This window comes from Ovis canadensis, chromosome 21, assembly GCF_042477335.2.
Source record: "Ovis canadensis isolate MfBH-ARS-UI-01 breed Bighorn chromosome 21, ARS-UI_OviCan_v2, whole genome shotgun sequence".
NCBI lineage: Eukaryota > Metazoa > Chordata > Mammalia > Artiodactyla > Bovidae > Ovis > Ovis canadensis.
This window is the reverse complement of record NC_091265.1, coordinates 44,589,635-44,615,788: the sequence shown is the minus strand read 5'-3', so window position 1 is coordinate 44,615,788 and position 26,154 is coordinate 44,589,635. Positions and strand designations below refer to the sequence as shown.

Genomic DNA, 26,154 nt, shown 5'->3' with positions numbered 1-26,154 from the left:
TTTCAGGAAGAGGAGGAAAGATCAGCTTTGGCTGACCCAAGTCTCCAAACCACCAGGTGTGCTTTGACCCGAAGTTCACACGTGAAAGCCCTGGAAATCCAGGCATTCATCCAGTTCAGTCCAGTCCCGTCGCTCAGGCGTGTCCGACTCTTTGTGACCCCATGAACCACAACACACCAGGCCTCCCTGTCCATCACCAGCTCCCGGAGTCCCCTGAAACCCATGTCCATCAAGTCGGTGATGCCATCCAACCATCTCATTCTCTGTCATTCCCTTCTCCTCCTGCCCTTAATCTTTCCCAGCATCAGGGTCTTTTCCAATGAGTCAGCTCTTCGCATCAGGTGGACAAAGTATTGGAGTTTCAGCTTCAACAGCAGCCCTTCCAATGAACACCCAGGACTGATCTCCTTTAGGATGGACTGGTTGGATCTCCTTGCAGTCCAAGGGACTCTCAAGAGTCTTCTCTAACACCACAGTTCAAAAGCATCAATTCTTCGGCGCTCAGCTTTTTTTATAGTCCAACTCTCACATCCATACATGACCACTGGAAAAACCATAGCCTTGACTAGGCGGACCTTTGTTGACAGAGTAATGTCTCTGCTTTTTAATAGGCTATCTAGGTTGGTCATAACTTTCCTTCCAAGGAGTAAGCATCTTTTAATTTCATGGCTGCAGTCACCATCTGCAGTGATTTTGGAGCCCAGAAAAATAAAGTCTGACACTGTTTCCCCATCTATTTGCCATGAAGTGATGGGACTGGATGCCATGATCTTAGTTCATTCAGCAGAGGTTTATCAAGTCAACTACATGCAAAGACCTGTGCTGGGGGTGAGGGGACAGATGAAAAGAGGCAAGGCGTTCTCCCCAGCGAGGGAGGTGATGGTGCAGTGAATCGAGGTTCCTGTGGAGAAGGCAGGGGGAAGGATGACTTCCTGTGCTGAAAACCTGAGACTGCAGGGAACGCCTCCTGGCCTCACTGAGCTTGTACCCCATCCACCCTGGCCTCACTCCTGAGACGGAGCTCCAGGTCATCTTTGCAGCCAAAGCACCCAGGGTCACCGCATCTCACATGCACGAGGTACTGAGACCCAGGCTCCACTGCAAAGAGGCTCGGAAGGAAGCCCCGAGTGGAGCCTAACTCTGCAGGCAGGAAAACCAATGCCTTTTTCATACATCCCAGAAAGGCGAGAGCGGAGTGAAGAGGGTTGGGGGACAGGCCATAGGATATACACTCCTTGAGACATCAGAAAGAACCTGAAGAATGAAGACGTCTGAGATGTTAAAAGGGGCATGGAATCTCTCTTTTTCAGAAAACCTGGAGGGAATAAAGGAAATACGGGCATTTCTGGGGTGTGCTAGGTTCGGCTTTTCTGGGAACTCTGGCAGATGGGGTAATTTTGAATAGGATCCCTTCCAGGGAGCACCAATCTTAAATGTTCCTTGCCCAGAAAAAGCAAACGTCTATGGGGCTGTAGGGCCAGAAGCCTCCAGAAGGGGGAGCCTGGGGGCAGAGTTTGGCGGCAGATTTTTCTTCCCCTTTTGGGGGTAACTAGCTCCAGTACTCTTGCCTGGAAAATACCATGGACGGAGGAGCCCAGTAGACTGCAGTCCATGGGGTCGCTAAGGGTCGGACACGACTGAGCGACTTCACTTTCACTTTTCACTTTCATGCATTGGAGAAGGAAATGGCAACCCACTCCAGTGTTCTTGCCTGGAGAATCCCAGGGACGGGGGAGCCTTGTGGGCTGCCGTCTATGGGGTTGTGCAGAGTCGGACACAACTGAAGCGACACAGAAGAAGAAGTTCCCTCCTGGGCTTCCCAAGTGACTCAGTGATAAAGAAGCTGCCTGCCAATGCAGGAGACCCAGGTTCGATCCCTGGGTCAGGAAGATCTCCTGGAGAAGGGAATGGCAATTCATTCCAGTATTCTTGCCTGGAGAATTCCATGGACAGAGGAGCCTGGCGAGCTAGAGTCCATGGGATTGCACAGAGTCGGACATAGCTGAGCGACTCACACACACACACACACACACAAGAGTAGCCTGCACCTAGAAACCAGCATTATCCAGGCTGACAGATTTTCCCATCTGGAGCCTGCTGGGCTATGGAGCAGGGTCTAGAGGCCACAGGAACAATTTTCTGAGGACCCAGTTGGCCTCTGCCCCTCCTCTCCTCCTCTCTGGGGTCACCACAGGCCACTAGGCCACTGCCCTACTGCCCTCTGGGGGCTTCTCCTGCAAAAAACAGGAGGCCTTTTCATCACGGGCTTAAGTTTCCTTCCCTACGTGCTCAAGCACAGAGCCTCTGGTAACCTGACTCCGGGAGGACCAGAAGCCCACCACCACATCCGGAAGCTCTTGCTTTTCTTCACCCGCACAGGTGCCCCTTCTTCCCACCAGCTGGGCTTGGGGTGCAGAGGGTCCACGGGGGAGCATCCCGGAGAGGAATGTGGGGGTCTGACTTTTCTTGGCCGAGGCTCCACAGCGGGGGTGTGTGGGAACTCCTTGAGCCATCACTGGGCGCCAAGCCCTTTGGGGAACCCTGCCTTTCTGGTGCTTTGTTTGGGAGGCTGGAGGGCACGGGGGCCTCGGAGTATTTGTTTGTGGCCGGCGGCCGGGAGGCTGCTCCACCTTGTCCAGAGGCCCCAGCCCTCTGTCACCGGACACCAGGGCTCTGGAGGGACACAGCCAAGATCGCAAATGGAGGACACATGAGGAACAGTTTACCACCAAGAAATTTCCCACATCACAGGATTGTTTTCAACGCTGAGCGCCTTTATTAAGGGGCAGCTAGGAAGGAAAATTAAAAAAACAAAACAAAACCCTAATGCAACACTCAACCCCACAGTGATATCCAGGAAGAAATCATTTGTCACTGATATTATCATCCAAAGGAACTAAAACTGCCATTTTACAGAGCTCAGGGGCCAAGGGAGGCCGAGGGACGTGAAGGACACCCCTTAGGAATTAGGGAGGAGCAGCCCGGGAGCACTCACTCCCTCTGCCTCCTCAGCTCCCGCTCCCCAGCCCCACAAGGTGAGGCTCGACTGGAGCTCAAACTCCAGCTTGTTGACAAACAGACTGAGAAAAAAGACCCAAGCTTGTTAGGAAGGAGCTCATTAGGATTTGTTGACAAGAAACCCATTAGAACAATTAACATTCCATTAACGGCCTGGGGCACCAAGGGGTTAACACTGCCCAGCAGTAATTGGGCTGCGGGGCCTGGGTTGGGGGCTCAGGGCCTTAGGGATGAGAAACTTAAGTCTAATTGGGAACTCTCCGGCCAGCCAGCCCCACAGCATCAGGAGCAAGCTCCCTGACCCTGGCTGACCCTCCCCTGGAAGGCCTGAGGTGGGAGAGGGGACAAAGGGACCAGCTTCCCTGTGGCTCCCCACTGTCCTCCTCCTTCGACTGAAGGCTGGGTAGGTGGCTGGCACAGGACAGGGTGGGGAGATATTTCCACCCTCTGGGACACCTACCCTTCTTCCCTCCCTTCTCCTAAACCCCCTGGACCAGGGGAAAGGTTCTGTATTAGCCCTGGGAAGTAAGTTTCCTCTTTTGGAGAGCTTTTCAGTAATATTGCCCTCTCTTACAGAACCTCTTTGGAGATGCTAGGATCCTTGAGAGCCCAGGGCCTGAAGAGGGGTGGGGAGGGGTGGGAGGCAGCTCTGGCCCTGGGCCTGCCCCCTTTCCTCCCACCCCCACCCCCCATCACCCTCCCCGTTCCCATCTTCCCTCCCTCCTTCTCTCGCTCCACATAAGGGCATCAAAGAAGCAGCACTGAGTTGCCCCCTGACCCAGGAGCCCTCATCTTCTGTCCCCCCACACACTGGTAGTATGTTGCCATTTTCCTTTCGCTGCTCCAAGAAGAGGCTGTGGAAGTCTGGGCCTGCATTTCCTCATCTGTAAATCCCCAGTGATCAGAAAGAGGCTGAGCTTAGGGTCAGAAAATTCTGGGTTCCACACCCAGCTCTGCCACCTCTCTGTGACTGTAGGGGTCCCTTTCCCTCTCCATCTGCAAAACACTAGATTATTCCCAAAGCCTCTGCCCAGGGTTAGCACACCACACAAGCTCTGCTGAAGAGAATGGAAACAGTTGAAGCTGGTAGCTTCGTTCTACAGCCTCCCTCATTTGAGAGTGAAGCAAGGGGGCCCCAGAGTCCAAGAGAGGCAGGAAGCCTCCTCCTCGCCCCCAGCCCAGGGGCCCCCAGGTGGCTCCCGCCCCCTCCCCCAGCCCCAGGCCCGCCCCTCTGAGCAGCTGCCCAGGCCAGGGTTCTGACGTCTAGACAGATTTGCAGGAGGCTGAAATAACACAGTGAACTCAGCAGGAGGGCCCGAAAGGCTGCATTAGTAACCTGGCGGGCTCAACCCTAAGCAGTTCCCTTTATTTTCCTTCCGCGGAGAGCCTGGTCCGAAAGGAGTCTCCGGCCCAGCTCCCTTCCCAGAAGCAGCCTGTAGGTGGCGCCGCGGAGCCCCCCGCTTTAATTGCATTATATAATATAACCTGTTTACTAAATCATGTAATCAGTCGGTTTAGGATTTACAGCTTCGGATGTGTATAGAGAATTGGACTTTGAGTCAAATTTAAAAACAAATAAAAATGAGAGGCAGCTGTTGCTGATAGTGTGATATTCATCTTTTGGAAACAAATTCACCCCGCTGCTATAAATTATGCCTGGGGAAAAAAAATGTGTTGGTGGTGGGAAGGAGTTGGCTACGTCTCCTATGCTGGCAACTCGGAGCGATGAATCTTGAAATAACGGTGTCAACCTGTCACTGATTTCATGTGACTCTGTGGATTTATCTGAAGAAACGCAAGCATTCGCATGCACACACAGACACACACAGAGACACAGAGAGACACACACAGACACACACACACACAGACACACAGACACACACACACACAGACACACAGACACACACACACACAGACACACAGACACACACAGACACAGAGAGACACACACAGACACACACACACAGACACACACAGAGACACAGAGAGACACACACACAGACACACACAGACACACACATACTCAGACACACACTCAGACACACACACACAGACACACTCACACACACACACCAGGTCTCTTTCGCAAAACCCAGTAAGGGTTAGAAACCGCAAGTGGAAAGCTGAGTGCCAGAGGAACTGGATGGTCCCCGATCCTTGGTGCTTGGAGTCAGCACCGGGGTGACAAGGCTTAGGCCAGTGTGGGGATAGATGGGAAGGATGGAGGTGAGAGAGAGGACCCACTCATGGGTGGGAAGCTTCGAAGTGTAAGCAGGTCTGGTGGAGGTGTTTCAGAGAGGTGAAGGGTCCTTGTAGAATAAAGGGGAAGGGCCAGCCCCCAAGAGCCTCCCCTGCCCAGCACAGCAAGCGCTGGATCTGGGCTTGCCTGTTCACCCCAGATGCTCGGGAGCCAGGCGGAAGCTCAGGGCAGGAATTCCTGGGGTGACAGGAATGCTGTGGCCTAGTGACTGTTGCTCCTCACCCCCACCCCCACCATCTTTCTGACTTTGGGGTCCTAGGGACAGATAGAATCCTCTCAATGCGATTAGGCCAGGATCAGTGTGGGAGCCAGAAGAGGAATCGTGTCTACACTGGAGGAAGGATTAGGATTCACATTCAGGATCAGACTCCCCAGGCTCATTCACTGAGCTGAAGGCTGGCCGAGAGGTCACACCTCCCCCATCACCTGGGTCCCAGGGGGTCACTGCTCCCAGCACAGAGCCCAAGTCCTGGCAGAACATCTCAGCTAGAAGGGCGACCTCCCTGCGCCCCTCTGGTTCTTGCTTAGAACTCTCAGTGGGGAATGATTCTCTACAGCAGGCAGCTCCGGCCCCCGTGGTGACCCACAGGCCTCCGCTCTGACTGCCCTTTGGCACCTCTCTGGGCAGCCCACTTGGGAGGTGGAGCCAGGTCATGACCTCTTGTGATCGTGCTGGTTTCCAAGGAACAGAGGAGCCCGTGGGTCCAGCCTGAGTTTGACCAGCCCAGCCAGTTTCAGTCTCCTTGGGAGATGGGAAATCTCCCTCTCTCCTCTCTCTCTCCTCCTTCACCTTGTAACCTCCCTTTGGTCTCTGGAAGAGGTCGGAACCATCTGTGGACCGTCCCAGCAGCGAGGTCCTCTCCGCGGCCTGTGGTCCTCCCTCCAGGAGCCTCCCACTCCTCCCCTCTCCCCACTCCAAGGCGATTTCACTCTTTGTGCTGGAATAACAATATGTCTCCTCCTGGGCCAGGTCTAGGAGTCATTTCTGTGCTCGGGGACCCCAGTCTGGGGATGGGCTACAGCTTGCTGCGAGACCCAGTTCTGGGAGGAAGGGGCTTATAATCCACTCTGGACCCCTCTGCGCCCACAGTGTAGTGTGTGTGTGCTGGGGTAAGGGGGGTGTTGGCGGGGCTTGTGACATTCCCTGGGTGTTGCAGGGATGCTGGGAATCTCTGACCCAGGTCAGTGGCTCTCCTCACCTTTGATTGGGTTTCCAGGGGAGGAGACCCATCCTGCCCCACTGCCTCTGACTCACGGGGGCTCCTGGCACCTCAGCACCCAGAGTTAGGGCTGTAGCTTTCTTTCCTTTATGTACCTGGCTCCCTTTACTGTTCAACTTGGTTTCAAAAACAAATGGACCAGGGTCAGAGTTAGGAGGGCAGCCTTTACTGTGGCCCAGCATCTCTCCTGTCTGCTCCTGCTTCGCACCCAGGGACCAGGAAGTGACAGTCCCCCGCTTTCCTCCCTGCCTTGGCTGTCACACCTTTCCTGGCTTCAAAAAGCTGCTGATATATTTTACAAACTGAAACAGCAATTTAATTCCCCCTGATAGCGGCAATTGTCCATTAGATCTTCCTACCGAGGAGCTTAACAATAATTCCTTTCATCCAACTGCTTGCTTCTTCTTGATCTGAGAATCAATCCCATAAATAGCAGGCGAGAGTCTTCACATTACTCTCCCCTCCAGCTTTTAGCATTTTGATGAAGATTCTCATCTCCTCTTTAAGCACTTTACAACTTGGTGATTTTTTCCCCCCTTTGGTTCCTTTAAACAAAATAAAACAAAAAAGCAGATAGGGCGGGGGGAAGCATGCTAGCTATAAGGGTAAGCACAGCCCTGCATTCTTCTTACAGAGAAGTGGTATGTACTTTCTCCTGCTGGAAGGCAGCAATGACCTCCAGGGGTCACCTCCAATCTGCCTTCAAGCAAGTGCTGTTCTGCCCTAGAGGCCCCATTGGTCTGGTCCTAAATTTCACCCACAGCTGGGTCCTGCTTTTGCCAGTGATGCTTGACTTAGAACATAGTTTCTTTTTCTCTCTCTGCATCCCAGGAAAGGGGGTTGGAGGCCATCGCTGGTTCCAGGCACGGAAGCCTCTCCCCAGGCCCGAGAGCAGGTTCCCGCCCATCTCTTGGGCGACTCTCGAGCCTAGAGATGGGAGTCCGCCCTCTCTTTTTCATCTCCAGCCCTCTTCATCTCTATCCAAACAGCATGAGTGGGAGAGGTGGGGAGGAACGGAGATAGGAGAGAGCTTGAGGCCTTTCATTCAATTATTTTTCTTCTCTCTCAAACGTGCAGGCAGTCCTAGGGGTCTGGGGCAGAGGAGGGCCCTGCAGCTCTTCTGAGGGAGCAGCCGGGGTGGATCGCCAGGGCAGCTGGGAGCCCCGGCCAGCTCCCTCGGGACCCCATCATGTGCTCCTTGTCTGCACACATACACAGAGAGAAACAAATCTAAAAATGAACCCAGGGACTGAAATCCCCCTCGACAAACCCGAATCCCGGGTTTATTATTATTTGTTGAGAGCTGACAGCAGCCACTGCTCAGGAACTGAGCTGAGAAAACAACCTGGGCTGAGCCCCTGAGGCTTGCAGCTCAGCAGAGACAGACAAACAGCTCAGACGCTGGGGACCCCAGATGGAAGGAGAGTTTCTGCCGTCCTACCTGCCTGCTCCCTCCTATCAGTCAACTGCCTTCTCAGAGGCAGTCACCCGGGAGGCTGGCCCTCCCTGGGAGCCAGGAAAAGGAAGAATAGAAGTGAGGGGCTGGGATGGAGGTGCAGGGAGGGGGCTCGTCTGGAGTTCCCAGAACTAAGGGACCCAGCCACCTATCGGGCATGGCACCTGAGATGCTCTCAGATTCTCCCGGAAGCAGAGGATGCTAAGAGGGTCAGCCAAGACCCCTTTCTCTCCGAGAAGGACTGCACCACATTATCTGGCTGGATGATACCTGGTTTTATTTTTAAAAACTGCCTCCAGAGGAAAAAAAGGGGTCAAGAATCAGGGCTGTGGAAGCAAGTAGTTCTTTGGGCTCAGTTTATCATTGAAAAGCTGCGCATCCCCGATACTTCCTGACTCAGCCCATAGCTGTCCTCACTCTGGACCCTCGGTGAACCCAGAGAAAAGACAGGGGGACCCTTCAGAGTCCACAGCAATGTGGGAGGAAAGGGCACCAGCCGGGTGCCTTGGTCCTCACGGCTGTTTGGAACTAGAGCAGGTACACTGGCTCCATGTTCCTGATCTGTCAGAAAGGCAGCCCTGGGGGGTAAGGGAAGGGAGGATGGCATCTTCCATGTGAAAAGGGGTGATGCCGGGCAGTCACCCCTGGGTTTCGGCATCCAAGCCCCAGCTAGCAGGCAAGCCCCGTCTACCTCCCGAGAAATGGTTCCTCTGCTGTGCTTCTCTGCCGGCAAGGTCCTCTATGCTACACGACCACACCTCTGCCCGCATCAAAACTTTGCTCAAAGCCTTCTCTTCCATGAAGCCTTTCTTCACTGTCTACTCCAGGACCATCCTCTCAGTGGGAGCCCTGCTGTCAGGCAGAGGGAGGGCATGTAGTATGATTTAGCGCTACGTGTGTTTCTATGTCCTGGAAAGCCTACTTCCCAGTTAGGTCTCATCTTGCCCGTTGACTTCTGTGTTCCCAGCAGACAAGATCATGGCCTTGCCTTGCTTTTCCTTCTGGGGAAAAAGGTCTGTGCAATGTGATTTTACAAGGTCTGCCTCCTGTGGAGGGCTTCCCAGGTGCTTAGTGGTAAAGAATACGCCTGCCAATGCAGGAGATACAGGTTCGATCCCTGGGTCAGGAAGATATCCCTTGGAGAAGAAAATGGCAACAACTCCAGAATTCCTGCCTGGGAAATTCCAAGGACAGAGAAGCCTGGTGGGCTACAGTTCATGGGGTCGAAAAAGAATTGGATACGACCGAGTGACTAACAACAATAACAACCCCCTTACAGAGCCTGGATAGACATAAATCTTTTGGTTTATTGTTGAAATGTCAAAAAGACCAATAAATCTAAGGATATTAGATACTAGGACTTAAAGAAAGGATAAAGCTTTAAGTCCCAGCGGTCATTTACACCTTAGTGAGAATGAGTTTGTTTCCCTGGAGCCAGTTTTGCCCTGGAGTGAGATGATAATCCAGAATTATTAATGACTTCCACTCACTGAGCCCTTGCCATGCACCAGGCATTATGCTAAGCTGCTGTCACAGAGAACCCTATCTGTTTTTCCTAGTAATCATAAGGTATTGGTGTGACAGTTGTCCCATTTCAAGGATGTGAACCCTGAGGTTTGGAGTGGTGGAGAGAGTTCTCAAATGTGACACAAGGCCTGATCTCAGAGTCTGAACGTTTAACCTAGAAGTCTGGGGTGGAGACAGGGAACACCTGCGGAGCCCTGGAAATGGAACAGGAGACAAAGCTGACTGTGCAGAAACTACCATCTGGAGTCAGGACACCCAACACAGGTGGTCCTTCACTTCCACATGCCCTGAAGGTCAAAGGGCCACATCGTATCGACACACCTAAATGTCACCCGTCTGCCAAATTTGGGCTTTTGCACCTCACTAACGGGCACATACTTTATGCCTGTGGATGGTGAGGCCTCTTAAACAGCAACTGTTCATTTCTGTCAGTCCTGTCTTCTCTGGACAACAGGGTGTGTGCAAATTCATTTAAATACTGTATTGCGTTTGCTCTTATTATTGTATAAAAATGATTAAAAGATGGGAAACAAAATGCTGCTAACACCCATGAGAAGTCGGGGCCTCACACGATGCAACCAAGACAGAGATGCTTCCATGAGCACTGAGAGGCAGGTCTGAGCCTCCATCGGGACTCACTGGGCTGTGGGTTCAATTATGAAGGGGAAGAACAAGATTCGAGAATGACTATGAAATGATGGAATACATGGTTGAAGACTGCATGTAACAGGCGATCACGTGTCTCAGCCGTGGGCTCAGAACCCTGGGAGCTGGTGCCAGGCGGGGGCGGGGGCTCCCTGTGCCCTGACCCCTCACCACGCAGGCAGCTCGGTGCCAGGATCCGACTCACGTCGGTGGGGATGCCAGCAATGTCTCCCTCCTGTGGGGAGGGGTGGGGAGGGAGGGGGCCTGCAGTCTATTTGCTCCCTGTGAAGTCTCTCTGCTTGGCCTTCTTTCTCCGCCCCACCCATGGTTTTCCAAGGACCACCCACAGCTGCAAAGAAGTCCCTGTTCTGGAGGGAAATATGCCGTGACTCACAGGCTAAGAGGCACCTGGCTCTATCTGCGGAAAGCCTGTCTGATGCAACAGGACTGGCTTTTATTCAGGTTAGGGGCACCCCATGCTCAGTGAGCATCCCTTGACATAGCTCCCTGAGTCCTAACTTTATCCCCCTGCAAAAGCCCCTTCCCGCAAACCTTCCTTTCAGAACTGCCTCCTTCTTCTCTCAGCCCAGAGAGGTTTCAGGCAGTTTCTGAAGGGGTGACCAGCAAAGACATATTTGCTGGCCAGCAGCGGGATTATTACCCACAGCCTCCAAAGCAGGAAGCAATTAAACAAAAGTGCAGGGGGCTAGAGCTCTGTTCTGAGTCCCCCTGGCCCCTGCCAAGCTCCATCCCTTCAACCTCCAGCTTTGAAAAGGGGTCACTAGTTCTCGGGTTTCTAACAGGGAAAACTTGAGTCATATGCTGGCCCTTTCTACTGCACTCAACCAAGAAGTGTTCCATATTAGCAGTGGGTGTCTTTGAATGCTAGCCGCTTGTCCAAAAATTATAACTTGCCTCAAATGCTGCCCTTTGCAGTGACGACACATTCCCTATCATTGTGGTCTCGGTGGAAAGAAATCCTGCCTTCATTAGAGAAACTTTGTGGACTCGAAGTTCAAGTTGTGCTTCTACTTGTACCAGTTAAGACAGACCTCATGGAGGGCAAGGTCAGGGCGGGGAGGCAGGGAGGTGAAGACAAATTCACACAGTGGACTCTGGACCTGCGGGACCAATTAGGATACTTGGATTAGAACAGAGAATGATCTTTTGGGATCTGAGCGCTTGTTGATCTGGGTGTTCCAGGGTCTGGCCCGTTCAGGGAGAAGGAGTGAAGCATGTCAACTCCCAATGTAGAGATTCTATCCAGAGCAGAGTGGCCTGGGCAGGGCAGGAGAGAGGAGTGTGAGGTGTCTGCTCCCAGAGCCCATCCCTGGGGAAGAGAGGAGGAAAAAAAGTGGGAATTCTCAGCCACAATGCCTCCCCAAGGGCACAGGCGGCCTCAGGCTGGGCAAGATCCCCGCTATCCACAAGCCTCTCTGATCTCCTTTTTAGGGCCTGGCTGTCTCAGGTCAGAGCATCTGCTCTGCAGCCCTGGGAAGAGAAGTCTGCTGTTTCTTTGTTCTGGGATTCATAAAAGTGTAAAAAAGGATCTCACCTAATGAGGCCCTTGCCGTTGTCAGGGATTATTTCACGAACAGGGGCTGTGTACGCACGTGAGCTGAGATAGTCTGGGGAGTAGTGGGGGGAGTGGGCAGAGGGAGATGAAGAGAGAAGGAGGCCCATGTAAGAATGATCAGGAAGGTCAAGGAGAGAGGTCCCCAACAGGATCAATGCTCAGGGGATGCTGATGAAATCTGAAGTTTCAGAGACGTGTCTGTCTCTGGGGGCTGGCCACTAAGGCTGCCCTAGCTTGAGCTGAGCGTTATCTTCACTCCTTACCCTTAGCTTCTTCCTCAAGCCCAAAAGCAGTGTTGGACACAAGGCTCCAAAGAGGACTGTTCAGAGCAGTTTGCCGGAGGGCAGGCAGAGCCGTGGTGGGTCTGACTGCTGCCTAGAGGAGGGGTACAGAGGAGAGATCCTGTCCGAGGCCACAGGCAAGTTGAGTGGGGGTCCTACCTGGAAACCAACAGTCATTTACTGAGCACCTGTTATGTGCCAGGCTCTGCAAAGGGCCTTGGATGCCCCAGAAGGAGAAAACAGAGACGAGTGGAATAAATAAAGATACGAGATGAAGCAAGATAGATGACTTCAGATTTCAAGGGATCCCGAGGGCTGAGTAAGAGAAATAAAAAAGGAGCAGACTAAATCTCAAGCCTCAGCACACAGTGGTGGAAATTCAGAACTTTAAAAAGAAAATAAATCTAAAAGTGGATTCTCACTGCCAGACTTGAAGTAAGATAGTGAAGCAGCACCTTCAGGATCTACGAGAAAATGGTGTGGAACGTGGGACTTGCTCTGAGTTCTGTCAGTCAGGTTCAAAGAGAAGATCAAGTCCGTTTTGGATACAGGAGGACTCAATTTACTCCCCTCCCATCAATAATAAAAATAACTAGAGGTGATAATTCAAAAAACAAAGAGGCTGGAGGAAGAAGACAATGGAAAACAAAACAGCTGCAGCCCAACGGGAGGAAGGCAGCTGGAAGGACGGAGGGGTGGGCATCAACCTGGGGGGTTGGGAGACTAAGCAATGGCCAAGTGGTGAGGACAGGGTTCCATTCCTTTTCCTGGGGTCAAATCCCAAGAGTAAGTCCTGTGGCTGAATAACATTTCCACCTTGTTATCAACCTATAGACAAGGCCTGGAAAATTCAATGGACTGTATAGTCCATGGGGTCGCAAAGAGACGACACAACTGAGTGACTCTCACTTTCACTTTGGGGCTTCCCTGATAGCTCAGCTGATAAAGAATCCACCTGCAATGCAGGAGACCCTGGTTCTATTCCTGGGTCGGGAAGATCCCCTGGAGAAGGGAACGGTTACCCATTCCAATATTCTTGGGCTTCCCTTGTGGCTCAGCTTGTAAAGAATCCGCCCGCAATGCAGGAGGCCTGGGTTCGCTCTCTGAGTTGGGAAGATCCCCTGGAGAAGGGCAAGGCTACCCACTCCAGTATTCTAACCTGGAGAATTCCATGGACTGTATAATCCATAGGGTCACAAAGAGTCGGACACGACTGAGTGACTTTCACTTCACGACCAACCTATAGTCAACATGCAGAGGTAACCACAGTTATTTAACAGAATAAAAATCTTCTAAATCTTATAAAGATAGCACATAAACTATACTAAATAGTGTAACACTGTGCACTCTGTAATATATATATTCTGTATTATATATAATACTACCAACTAAAAATAGATAATATCAAATATAGTTTGATCAAACTAATATAAACTGGAAGGAGAAGAATGTGTGCTCGTTCCCCTAACCTCTGCAGCCGATTGTTCATAAATAAACACGTACATTAAAAAGAGGAACTGAGGGAATTTCCTGGTGGTCCAGTGGATAAGACTCCAAGTTTCCAGTGTAGGAGGCACGTGTTCAATAACTGGTGGGGGAACTAAGATTCCCACGCTGCCCAGAGAGGCCAAAAATAAATAAATAAACAAACCATCTCAAAAAAGAGGGAGACTGACACATATTGTATGACATAATCAACCACGTGCATACATGCTCAGTTATGTGACTCTGTGACCTTATGACTGTAGCCCGCCAGGCTCCTCTGTCCATGGGATTCTCCAAGCAAGAATAACTGGAGTGGGTTGCCATTTCTTCCTCCAGGGGATCTTCCCGACCCAGGGATTGAACCTGTGTCTCCTGCATTGCAGGTCGATTATTTACCACAGAGCCACCTGGGAAGCCCAATAAGTAGCCACAAGATCAGCTAAATCAGAAACTGTTTCTTAGGGTTGACTGGATGGTGAACTAGTGGGTAGAGGTGGGGTAAGAAGGGAGGCTTTTTAGAATACTATGCAACAATCAAAAACAATAGACTAGATCGATTTATCTTGACCTGGAAAACCCTCCATTATATAGCCTAGTTTAAAGCAAGTTTTTAGAACAGCATTTCACTGTGTTCAATTAAACACCCAAACCGATAAGATGCAGTCCGTGTCCTCAAGGAACCCCACCTCTGCAGCCCCTCTCCATTCCTCTGCTCTACCCCACCGGCTTCTGCTTCTGGAGCATCTCCCTCGCTCAGAATTTTGCAAGATGCAGATCTCTTTCTATGCTAGGGGAGAGCTGTTTTATGTAAGTTTCAAGTCACAAATGCAAGTTCTTGACTACAAGTTGTAAGTTCAAAGATGGACCTGGATGAAGCCACCCAGGAGATGAAAGCTTCATGCACAAGTAACTGGCCAGGGGGAAATCAAGTGGGGAAGGGAAATCTGAGAATTACAGATGCCGAGGCTAAAAGGCATCTCACAGAGCTCCCATCCACGTTTCACATTCACAGATAAAGAACATACGTGGGGCGTGATGGAAGGTCACTGTATTGAATTAGTGCCCAGAAGAGGGGGAGATGGGCTTGTTACCAACCAGAGGCAGGAAAGAAGCCAAGAGATGCTGAAGCTGGAGCAGGGGCCTGATGCCAGGGCCCTGCAGAGGAGCCCATAGGGAGATGGTGGGGGGTGCAGTGTGTGGGGCTGGGGTCCACTTCAGGAGCTGCTCATGGAGCAGGTGGCTTGACTTTGGGGAAGACCAGGGGAAATCAGACAGGATCACACTTCCTTAGTGTCCACAGAAGCTGGAAAGAAGCAGCTTCGATGTGGGCAGGAGGGGACACGTTGGGGAGGGGCTGGGAGCATCCATTGCATGCCAGATGTGCGTGAGGTGCCTTACAGTAGTTCTGGCATTTCATCCTCACACAAGCCCTGCAAGGTAAACGCGGTTGTCCCAGTCCATCGAGACAGTGACAGTTAGAAAACCTAAGTCGTGTAACTTGCCCCAAATCCCGCAGCCAGCAAATGGCAGAGCTGGAATCTGAAGCTGGGCTGCTTTGTTTCAAAGTCCCTGCTCAAGGAATCAGAGGGCATCAATCAATGTGTGGTCACTCATTGCTAAGAGGAGTGTCTTTCCCCAGCTGGGATAAACTAACCCTTCTCACTTCCTGAATACTATGTATGGACTCAGGTCCTCTGCCCAATCCATGAACACCCAGGCACAACGGCTGGGTCTGGGGGACTAGGATTCACTGACCCAGTAGGACCCTGAAAATTCCCACCTTGGAGAACAGGAGTTGGGGTTCCCTTTCTCCCAGCCCCGAGCCCTGCATTGCTTCTGAGATGTCTGCCCTGACAGAGCCTGCTGTGTCGGCCGTGGGAGGAGGTGCACTGGGATGGAGCATGAACACAGCGTGGAGAAGAGAAGCTGGAAGCCTGGACCCTTGGTTTTTGGTGCTCAGCTCCATACCTGCCCTCCTCCAACCACCAGGGCACCTCATTGCCCTTGCCCCCACCCTCAGATGCTATCGGCTCCCCGACGTCTCCCCAGGCACCTCCGCCCCCACGGAGCCTCTGACTTCAGCAGGAGGCAGGCAGGCCCACGAGAGTATGTATGTCAGTTAGGGGTTGTCGTTGACACGTGGAGATCATTAACGAGGCTTATTTTTAAATTGTAATTGCAAAATGTAAATGCTCCCCAAACTGATGTGTAATTGCTACCCCCTCCACCCCAGCCCTTCCCCTCTGGTGCCAGCTTTGCAAGGAGAGAATTAGAAAATAAAAAGGGGGTGGATTATGTAAGCAAAATGATTTTAAAAAAAGAGAGCGAGAGAGCTAAGAATTTAAGTGAGACAGCTGGCGGCTCCCTGATTGCCACACTTCCAGCATTAGCTGCAAAAATTGTCCTTGCCGACTGCACCCACCCAAGCAACGGTGTCAACTGTATTGAGTCCCAGAACAGAACAGACTGGCGCTCCCTTGGCAAGATGGTTCAGTGGTCAGTGTGAGTGAGTGTGTGTGTGTGTGTGTGTGTGTGTGTGTGTGTGTGCCCTCTTCAATATACATGATATTTCTAATTACCCGTCCTCTCCTTCTTCTCTTGAGGGATACAAGCTTTTGTGAGGAATCTGGCAATGATTACTGCCCCCCAAACAAAGACTGGATCCCAGGTGGAACTAGTAAAGAGTCTGCCTGCCAATGCAGGAGACTCGAGAGACATGGATTTGATCCCTGGGTCAGGAAGATCCTCTGAAGAAGGAAATGGCAACCCCCTCCAGTGTTCTTGCCTGAGAAATCCTATGGACAGGGGAGCCTGGTGGGCCACAGGCCATGGGATTGCAAAGAGTCTGACATGACTGAGTACTGAGCACATATTGGATCACAAAGACTGGGAAACTAGAAGATCATGGTGGCCCTAACCCATCAGGGAAACTTACAAACACCCCAGCAGGGTCCTGTGGATTTGGGATTGGGGGGTAGGGGTGGAGCCCATCTCACCGTAACAGATCCAGCCCTTATCATGGCATACTGCAAAGAAAAAAGACTTGTTTTGGATAACTGGATTTCTAAACCCCTGCCTATATTGCTACTTAGGTCTGTGAGATCATCAGGTTACTTAAGGGATTTTAAGAACCCTATCTGATAAGAGGATTAAGTGAGATTCTCTGCTTTATACTCTCTAAGAACCTAGTTCTCATAGTTCATCACACACATCTTGGATGCAGTTTCCTCTGGGTTCATCAGAAACACTGGGGGCAGGGTGCAGATTCTGTCTAAACCTAGACTCACAATTTGGGATCTCCGGTGTGAGGTCCAGGAACTGAGTTTTTCACAAACACCCCTGGAGGCAAGGCTTGCTCCAGAGGGCTGGACAAGTATGACTGTCATGGGTGTGAGCAACAGCCCTTCCCTCCATAGCAACAAGAGTTTATTGTCCATGGAATATGTAGAGGGAAATAGAGGTAGGCAGGGACCAGGCATAGCTCTCACCCCATCCTGCAGGAGCCAAGGAGAAACGGTACAGGGTTGTGTGTTCTGAGGTCATGTGCAGTGTCAGCTAACGTTATGGGCTGCTTCTCAAGGTTTTCAGAAGAAAAGACAATCTGCCCGGAGGGTTTGCTAAGTATTAGTCACTCAGTTGTGTCTGATTCTTTGCGAGTCCATGGTCCGTAGCCCATCGGGCTCCTCCATCCATGGGATTCTCTAAGCAAGAATACTGGAGTGGGTAGCCATTCCCTTCTCCAGGGGATCTTCCCAACCCAGGGATCAAACCTGGGTGTCCTGCATTGCAGGCGAATTCTTTACCATCTGAGTCACCAGGGAAGCCTGGAGGGTTTAACCACGTGTTAAAGGATGGAGAACGTTTCTTACTGTTCGGTGATCCCGGCGGCCTCTGGGATGGCCCTCAGGGCACTCAGTCCTCTCCTCACTTCCAGCTGGGCCAGCAACCCTTGCTGTTGACCAGAACCAGCGCACCTGTGAGAAAGAGCAGAGCAGAGCTCAGAAAGGAAGGCTAGAGGTGCAGGAATAAAGGGGGACCCCACTCTGTGCCCCCTCCTCCCAGGCTGGTGGTGAAGGGTACACTCTGTGTGCTCTGCAGACCTCCTACTACACGATCATTCAAGCCCCTCTCCTCGCTGCGTGTTCAGACCCACCGAGCCGTGTTAGAGCCCAGCCCTTGTCTTGGTGGGAAATAGCCTGTGGTTGCCCATCTGGTCTCCTGGCACCAGACAGCCCCTCTGCCCCAAGTGTGGTCAGGTCACTGAGTGATTTGTGAAGCCTGGGGAAGCACAGCCGGCTTCTTGCTTTAAACTGTAGGGAAATCAGAGAAAGAGTGGCAGTTGACACCTGCTCAGATGTGTGGAGGAGTTTCAGATTCTTTCCCAGCGGACGGGCTTCATCTGGGGGTCTGAACACTGATGGGTGGGAGGAGGGCACTGGTGGGCAGCAGGAAGGAAGAATCAGGAGGGCAAAGGACCCAAGGCAGTGAAGAACAGCCTTGACCTAAAGGGGGCTTCAGCTGCATGACTTATTTATTATTAGATTTGTTTGTGTTCAGTCACTCAGTCGTGTCCAACTCTTTGTGACCCCATGGACTGACTTCCCTGTCCTTCACCATTTCCCAGAGTTTGCTCAAACTCATGTTCATTGAGTCGATGATGCCATCCAACCATCTCATCCTGTGCTGCCCCCTTCTCCTCCTGCCCTCAAGCATCAGGGTCTTTTCCATGTGACCCTACGGACTGTAGCCCACCAGGCTTCTCTGTCCATTGAATTCTCCAGGCAAGAATTCTCAAGGCAATTCTTCTGCATTGTAGAAGGACTCTTTACCATCTGAGCCACCAGGGAAGACCATAATTAGATTCAGTTCAGTTCAGTCACTCAGTCAGGTCCAACTCTTTGTGACCCCATGGACTGCAGCATGCCAGGCCTCCCTGTCCATTGCCAACTGCTAGAGTTTGCTCAAACTCATGTCCATTGAGTTGGTGATGCCATCCAATCATCTCATCCTCTGTCATCCCCTTCTCCCTCTGCCTCCAATCTTTCCCAGCATCAGGGTCTTTTCCAATGAGTCAGTTCTTTGCATCAGGTGGCCAAAGTATTGGAGCTTCAGCTTCAGCATCAGTCCTTCCAATGAATATTCAGGACTGATTTCCTTTAGGATTGACTGGTTGGATCTCCTTGCTGTCCAAGGGACTCTACAGAGTCTTCTCCAATACTACAGTTCAAAAGCATCAATTACTTGGCACTCAGCTTTCTTTATGGTCCAAGTCTCACATCCATACATGACTACTGGAAAAACCATAGCTTTGACTAGATGGACCTTTGTCAGCAAAGTAATGTCTCTGCTTTTTAATATGCTGTCTAGATTGGTCATAGTTTTTCTTCCAAGGAGCAAGGGTCTTTTGATTTCATGTCTGCAGTCACCATCTGCAGTGATTTTGGAGCCCAAGAAAATAAAGTCTCTCGCTGTTTCCACTGTTTACCCATCCATTTGCCATGAAGTGATGTGACCAGATGCTATGATCTTAGTTTTTTTGAATGCCAGCTTTTTTTTAAGCCAGCTTTTCCACTCTCCTTTTTCACTTTCATCAAGAAGCTCTTCAGTTCCTCTTCATTTTCTGCCATAAGGGTGGTGTCATCTGCATATCTGAGGTTATTGTTATTTCTCTCGTCAATCTTGATTCCAGCTTGTGCTTCATCCAGCCTGGCATTTCACATGATGTACTATGCATAGAAGTTAAATAAGCAGGGTGACAATATACAGCCTTGACATATTCCTTTCCCAATTTGGAACCAGTCTGTTGTTCCATGTCCGGTTCTAACTGCGGTTTTTTGACCTACATATAGATTTCTCAGGAGGCAGGTAAAATGGTCTGGTATTCCCATCTCTTTAAGAGTTTTCCAGTTTGTTGTGATCTACTCAGTCAAAAACTTTGGCATAGTCAATAAAGCAGAAGTAAATATTTGTCTTGAACTCTCTTGCTTTTTCTCTGATCCAACGGATGTTGGCAAATTGATCTCTGGTTCCTCTGCCTTTTCTAAATAATTAGATTAAAATGGATTAATTTTGTTTCTCAACATTTGAAATGGACCAAAATGTTCAAAAATGAGTTTGGTGGTCAGCATTGGTATAAGGCCTGGCCTGACACTTCCCAAACACATTAATTTCTCCTTGTGGATCGAGTTGCTAATTTGACTACAATTGAGGCTGTGCTTGGGGCAAGGATGACAGGGGGATGTGGGTGTTTGAGAGGCTGGGCTGCTATACTTGAGCTTTGTTTTCAGGGCAGCCTCAGGGACCACCTCCAGCCAAGAGTCCCAGCCCTGCAACCAGAGGTAAGTGTGTCTTTAGCATTGATAATTCCTTCCTAGTTAACACCATCTTAGTCTCCCTGTAAAAACACACTTGCACCTTAGTAAAGAATGTAATTAACTAGTGACAGGACAACAGGAGGAGCTCAACAGTGGCTGGGCTGGGAGCTGCCCTGGGAAATGGAAATTCCGACATCTGCCTGAACGAGACTTCCCTACGTCCTTCCTGGGAGGTGTGTGTGTGTGTGTGTGTGTGTGTGTGTGTGTGTGAGACTTCCCTACGTCCTTCCTGGGAGGTGTGTGTGTGTGTGTGTGTGTGTGTGTTTGGCCTTCGTGCACTGCTGGGAGGTGACGATGGCAGAGGCGCAGCATCCTGGATCCTGAAGGGTGCATGAATTCCCAGCTGCAGGCCCAGGGAAGCAGGGGAGCTGGGAGATGGGATGAGCTGAGAAGAGCTCCAAGAACAGGCAGGGTGGTTAATGAATTTCCATGAGCAAAATCTGGGCTGAAACCACCCCCTTCCCCACCCTGGACTCAGATTTCTCCGGAGAAGAGATGGCGGATATGAGACATTCAAAGCGGCAGGAGGCTCAGGCCCCCTGGCCACTGCCCAGAGAGGATGCCGTGAGCACCAAGGTACTCCTACCCCAGGCCACTTCTCCTCCACTGGTCTTGACTGTGACTTCTGTGAGTGACTCCTAGTTTTCTGTCCCCAACTTCAGGCAACAAACCTTCAGGAAGAAGGGGAACAAGCCCACATCTTCCGTCCCTAAGCCCCACCTCATGTCCTCCTCCTCTCACTTCCCCACTTCCCATCCCTTTCCAGTCCAGGTGGAAGATGATCTCCAGCATTTCTGTTAGGGGAAGAACACTGATTGAAACTGCTCACGCTGGCCAGGCACCATAGTAACTATTTGCATGAATTGTTTTATCCAGGAACACGGAACTAATAAGCCTCCACCAACCGGAAGAGCTCAGGAAAGGTCAAAATGAGATACCATATGTCTGACCACCTCCCAGAATCCTCTCTGGCATTCATCTTGGCTGAACAAGGTGTGCACCACCAGGAAGGATTCTTGAGTTAGAATGGTTGGCTAAAGACAACCCAGAAATTAATCCCATCACCATAAAACCCAAGACTGCAAGCCATGTGACAGAGCTGTTCTCCTGGGTTTCCTTACCCTACTGCTCTCTGCCCGGGTGCCCCTTCCCAATAAAATCTCTTGCTTTGTCAGCACATGTGTCTCCTCAGACAATTCATTTCCAAGTGTTAGATAAGAGCCCAGTTTCGGGCCCTGGAAGGGGTCCCCCTTCCTGCCACATTTCCACTCTCAGGGACATTCCTAGAAAGGGCCCTCCTTCCTGGTCATGCGGGCCAAGTCCTTCCAACTTGTGAGCCACCTCCAGGCTACGCTTCCCAGGCAGCCAGTTGCATACTGCATCCATCCAGACCCACGCCCGGGATGGGTGCACAGCTGTCTCCTCCCACTCCAGAATCCTCAGTGACTCCTCCCTCCTCACAGGCACCTATAGGTGTTCAGTCTCGCTGCAAACCACTCTGCCTTCTGGGCTCAGCTTCTACCCTTTACATGTAGACCTCCATCCACTCACAACACCTTCCATTCCCCAGTCTGTCCCACAACCTTCCACTGTTCTCAATGCCCCAGTTCTACATTTCTACCTGAAAAGACCCTCACCATTCTTCAGTGTTCAGCATGGACATTCTGGCTTTTTCCTCTACAGCCAGCCACCGTTGTATCTCCCTATGTGTTTCCTAGGAACACGCTGCTTGTCGTCTTCTGAAAGCTCTCACCGCATTCCGTACCATGGTCTAATTATTGTACGTCTTTCATCCCTTTCCAAACTGGAGGCTCCTCATAGGCAGAGACCCCGTCTTACATCCACGTAATTGTTCAGTTTACAAAGTACTTTGATATGTAATATCTTCTTTAACTCTTTAAACAATCTTTAGAGGGCAATATGTCAATATAATGGCTTCCCAGGAGGGGCAGTGGTAAAGAATCCACCTGCCAATGCAGGAACTCACATTAGATCCCTTGGTTGGGAAGATCCCCTGGAGAAAGAAATGTTAACCCACTCCAGTATTTCTTGCCTGGAAAATCCCATGGACAGATGAGCCTGGCAGGTTATAGTCCATGGGCTTGCAAAGAGTCAGACACATCTGAGCGACTGAGCATGCATGCATTTCAATATAGTAACAATTTTTATTACCTTTACAAAATAAATATGTTTTTTGCACAAAATAGATAAAGAAGACGGAGAAATTTTTTTTTTTTTTTTTTTTTGGTGGTGTGTCACAGCTTGTGGGATCTAGTTACCCAGCCAGGGATTGTACCTGGCCTCTGGCTGGCAGTGAAAGTACTAACTCCTAACCTCTGGAGCTCCCAGAGCTCCAGAAATTTTAAAGTGAGTTGTGATCCTATCATACAAAAATAATCACAGTTAATATGAAGGGTAAAATACTTCTTTCTTCAAAACAGCATCATACTATACATATTGTTTGTTCTGGAAGCAGTTGTTTATATTTAACAGCATACCATAAATACCTTTGCATATGATCTTAGTGACTACTCTTGTCTGGAAAACCCCATGGAAGGAGGAGCCTGGTGGGCTGCAGTCCATGGGGTCACCAAGAGTCGGACACGACTGAAGCGACTTAGCAGCAGCAGCAGCAGCAGCATACATATATCCAGGAGAAGATAATGGCAACCCACTGCAGTACTCTTGCCTGGAAAATCCCATGGGCAGGGGAGCCTGGTAGGCTGCAATCCATGGGGTCTCGAAGAGTTGGAAACAACTGGGCGACTTCACTTTCACTTTAGTGACTATGTGGTGTTCCATTTAGAGATGTACTACAATTATCCAACCAATTGTCTGTTATTTCTAGCTTTTGCTACTATAAACAAATAATGCCCATTCCTTTTTTTTTAAATAATGTAGACCATTTTTTAAAGCCTCCACTAAATTTTACAATATTGTTCCTGTTTTATGTTTTGTTTCTTTTTTTGACCAGAAAGCATGTGGGATCTCAGCTCTGCGACCCAGGGATCGAACTCACAACCCCTACATTGGAAGGCAATGTCTCAACCGCTGAACTGCCAGGGAAGTCCCATAAAGCCCATTCTCATAGCTGAATTTTGCTCCAGACTTGATTATTATCTTAGGAGAAGTTTACAGATGTGGAGTTGCCAGATCTAAAAGCATATTCATTTGAATGAATATCAACTAATGACTTGCAGAAGGTCATACGTATTTACATCACATCTGCAATTTATGCAAAATACCTTTTTGCCTGTTGGGTAGTTGATCTCATCGTATCAAGGTAGATATCCAGGCTGAGGAAAGTCGAACATCAGACTTGCCTAAGAAGACAAGCCGGCAAACAGCATGTCTTCTGGCTCCGGATATTTCGCTCTTCCAACCTCCCCACCTGTCTTTGTTCTTGTATTTCTTACCAGCACAGAGGGAAAGCCTGCAGTGTAAATGCTACGTAAATGCTGGGCTTCCTGAAGGACGAGGCAAGGTGATGCGTCCTGAGTAGTGGGGTGGGCCATTCCTGGGGGCTCAGCTCATGTCAGCTTCCCCTGCCTCGTGTCCCAGGGGTCTGAGACCTATTTTGGCAGAGGACAGCTCTGGTCTTAGGTAGACTTTGAACTATTCCTTCCTCCCTTCTTCTGGCCAGATACAAACTGCTTCAATGTAGACCCCATGTATTGAGAAGTTACCATGTGTTAGGGCCTGAGCATGCAAAGATGAAGCGCACACACCCCGAAGCTCTCCATATCTCAGAGGGCATAACTTGTCGAGTGTGGATGCTGCTGCTGCTGGCTGTCGGTCCCACTGTCCCTCCTCGGCCAAAGCCCTCATTGCCAGGGGCAGAGGACAGGGCCTGAGTCAGGCTTGCAGAAGGAGGCCGACCTGCCTGCCCAGTGTGTCCGGCAGCCCCTCCTTCTAATTGCAATCCTTTCTGGCCCTGAGGGGCCAGAGCTCCCTCTCTGCATCTCGCTGCAGTGCTTGCTTCTCTGTCTGTCTGTTCCAGCTGTACCTCTGTCCCTGCCCTCACCCCTAACAGCACAGAGGGGAATCACACCAGTTTAGGGAAAAGACACCAACCCTGCCCCACTCGGGACTAATAAGTACACAGCCGAGAGGGGAAGGATGGTCCCCGGTGATGCCCATGTGTTCTACGCAGGGCACCGCTTCAGGGCTACAATACACACAGATTTCCCCTTTCCCAGAACTGACAACTGTCTGGTTCCCACCAGCCTGGAGAAAGCTTCAAGGCAGAAAGAGAGCCTGTCATCTTTTTCTGTCACTGCCCTCTCTTCCTCTGAGCATAACAGGGCAACTCACAGGGCAGAAGGGCCCGAGGAGAGTGAAAGACAGTCTGGGCCGGGGCAAGGCCATCCTCTCCCATGCTCATGCCCGCCTTGCCCCGAGGAGGGTCCTGCGTGTGCCTTTTTAGATCTTTCCAGAGAAAACTCAGTGCCCTCTGTCACCATACAAAGTCCTCCTCCTCTAGAGGCTTGTAGGCAGTCTGTAATACCGATGCCCTGACCCCGGGGCTGGGCCGGGGTCCAATTAACAGGCAGCTGGAGGAGCATGGAGGTGGACAGAGAGGCAGACAGAGAGACAGATGGGGAGACATGGGCCCATGTGACCCAATGGCCCAGATGCTTAAGGGACAGGAGGAACCAGGACCTTCAGCTTGAAGAAAAAGCCCCTCTTGTCCCCACAAGATCCCCAAGGAAAGCAGTGGCCCTGCCCCCGATTTTTAGCTCTGGTCAGGCCCCTCCCTGCCTCCCTGAGGCATTTAACCAGGGTGCCCTCTGACCTCTGATGGGTGGCAGGCTTCCCTGGAGAACACCTTTGCCTGTTCAGCGAGTCTGATTTACACTTTTCAGATGAACAGGGCAGTGCTGAGGACTGAGCCTCTGGAATTCTGGCCAGACACCCAAATCAGAGGCCTGCCCCCGTCCACTCTAGGGAGCTGCCCTCCCTGGTATCTGTCCCATGAGCAGAAACACTGGAGTCTTTGTCCTCACTGGCCCAAGAGCCTTGAGAGAATCCATTCCGTCCGGAGACCCTCCAGGGCCTGTTTTTGTATAGTGCAGCCATTAGATTTGCCTACTAGGACCCTCGGGCATTTCCCCAAAGATACAGGTTCCTCTCACCTCCCTGCTGGGGTGGCTGGTTCCAGCTCTGCCAGGAGCTTGCTCTGCGAGGCAGCACAAAACCCTCCGCCTCCGAATTCCAGTCCATTCTTCATCACTGCTGTCTCCATATAAGAGGTGGGACCTGACACCATGTCCTGTTCTCACATGACCCTATTCTCTGGCTGCCCTTGAGCAGCTATTGAACTCAAACATCCCAGCAAAAGACTCAGAGTTCACCAGAGCTGTGAGGACCATCTCAAAGAGACTGGATTCCAATCCTCTAGGAAGAGAGGGCCTCCTTGAAGGCTAAAATAGTTTACAGGCTTGTTTATACTGCTTCTCCCTCACTCAGAAAGTCTGCAATGACTTGCCAAGGTCTATGAAGACAAAATTCAAATTTCATAGCCTCTTTTCTTGTCTTTCATCATCAACCCCAACCTACTTATCTTACTTAATTCCTTGGTTTTTCAAGCCTGAGCCTTTGCTTCAGCCATACCAGCCTGCCCTATCTCACAACTGAGCACACGCCATGTCTGGGCCCTCTTCCCCTCTTTCTCAGCCCACCAGGGCCGCCTGGAGGGCCTGGTGGCCCTCTTTCCTTTGTGATACCCAGGTCCTAGCCAACCGTGAAGTCTTACCTGTCTCTGAATTTCTGCAGCTGAGTGAAGTCAAATTCTTGCTCCTCCATCCTATGACTGGCCCTGAATCTTACTTTATTTGGGCCTTTATTTTGCGAACTTCTGCTTTCCATGTTTGTCTAAATCTCAATGGCATGCATCATTGACGTTTGAGGACAAGACTGGTGTCTTTGGGACTTGCCTGGTAGTCCAGTGGTTATGACTCTGAGCTCCAGGGGGCCCAGGTTCAGTCCCTGGTCAGGGAACTAGATCTCACATGCTGCAACAAAGACTGAAGATCCTGAGTGCCACAACTAAGACCCAGTGCAGTTAAAGAAATAAATATTTTAAAAAAAGAGAGAGAGAGAGGCTAGAGTCTTCCACCTCTCCCTTGTCTCCCATGTGTAACTAGGTTAGTGGTATACCTATGCAGATTATTGGCAGGATCATTCTTATCATAGGAGGGGCAGCCACTACTGGAAAATGCTAAGTCAGATCAGTGCTTAACCAGTTCAGCTAGACTTTGCCTGTTGAGTCATCATTACTCATTGTCAAAGGCATCATGATTCTCTATGCTC

At 50.7% G+C, this 26,154-nt stretch overlaps 1 protein-coding gene across 3 annotated transcripts in view; it reads right to left on the bottom strand.

Moving 5' to 3' along the window:
* The window catches only part of PKNOX2 (PBX/knotted 1 homeobox 2), a 296,941-nt gene that overhangs the window by 86,272 nt on the left and 184,515 nt on the right, over positions 1-26,154 (bottom strand). For all 3 annotated transcript variants that reach the window (XM_069566572.1, XM_069566574.1, XM_069566573.1), the window contains exon 3: positions 17,338-17,442. The gene's annotated coding sequence lies outside the window, so the exon portion shown is untranslated. The remainder of the gene's footprint in view (positions 1-17,337; positions 17,443-26,154) is intronic.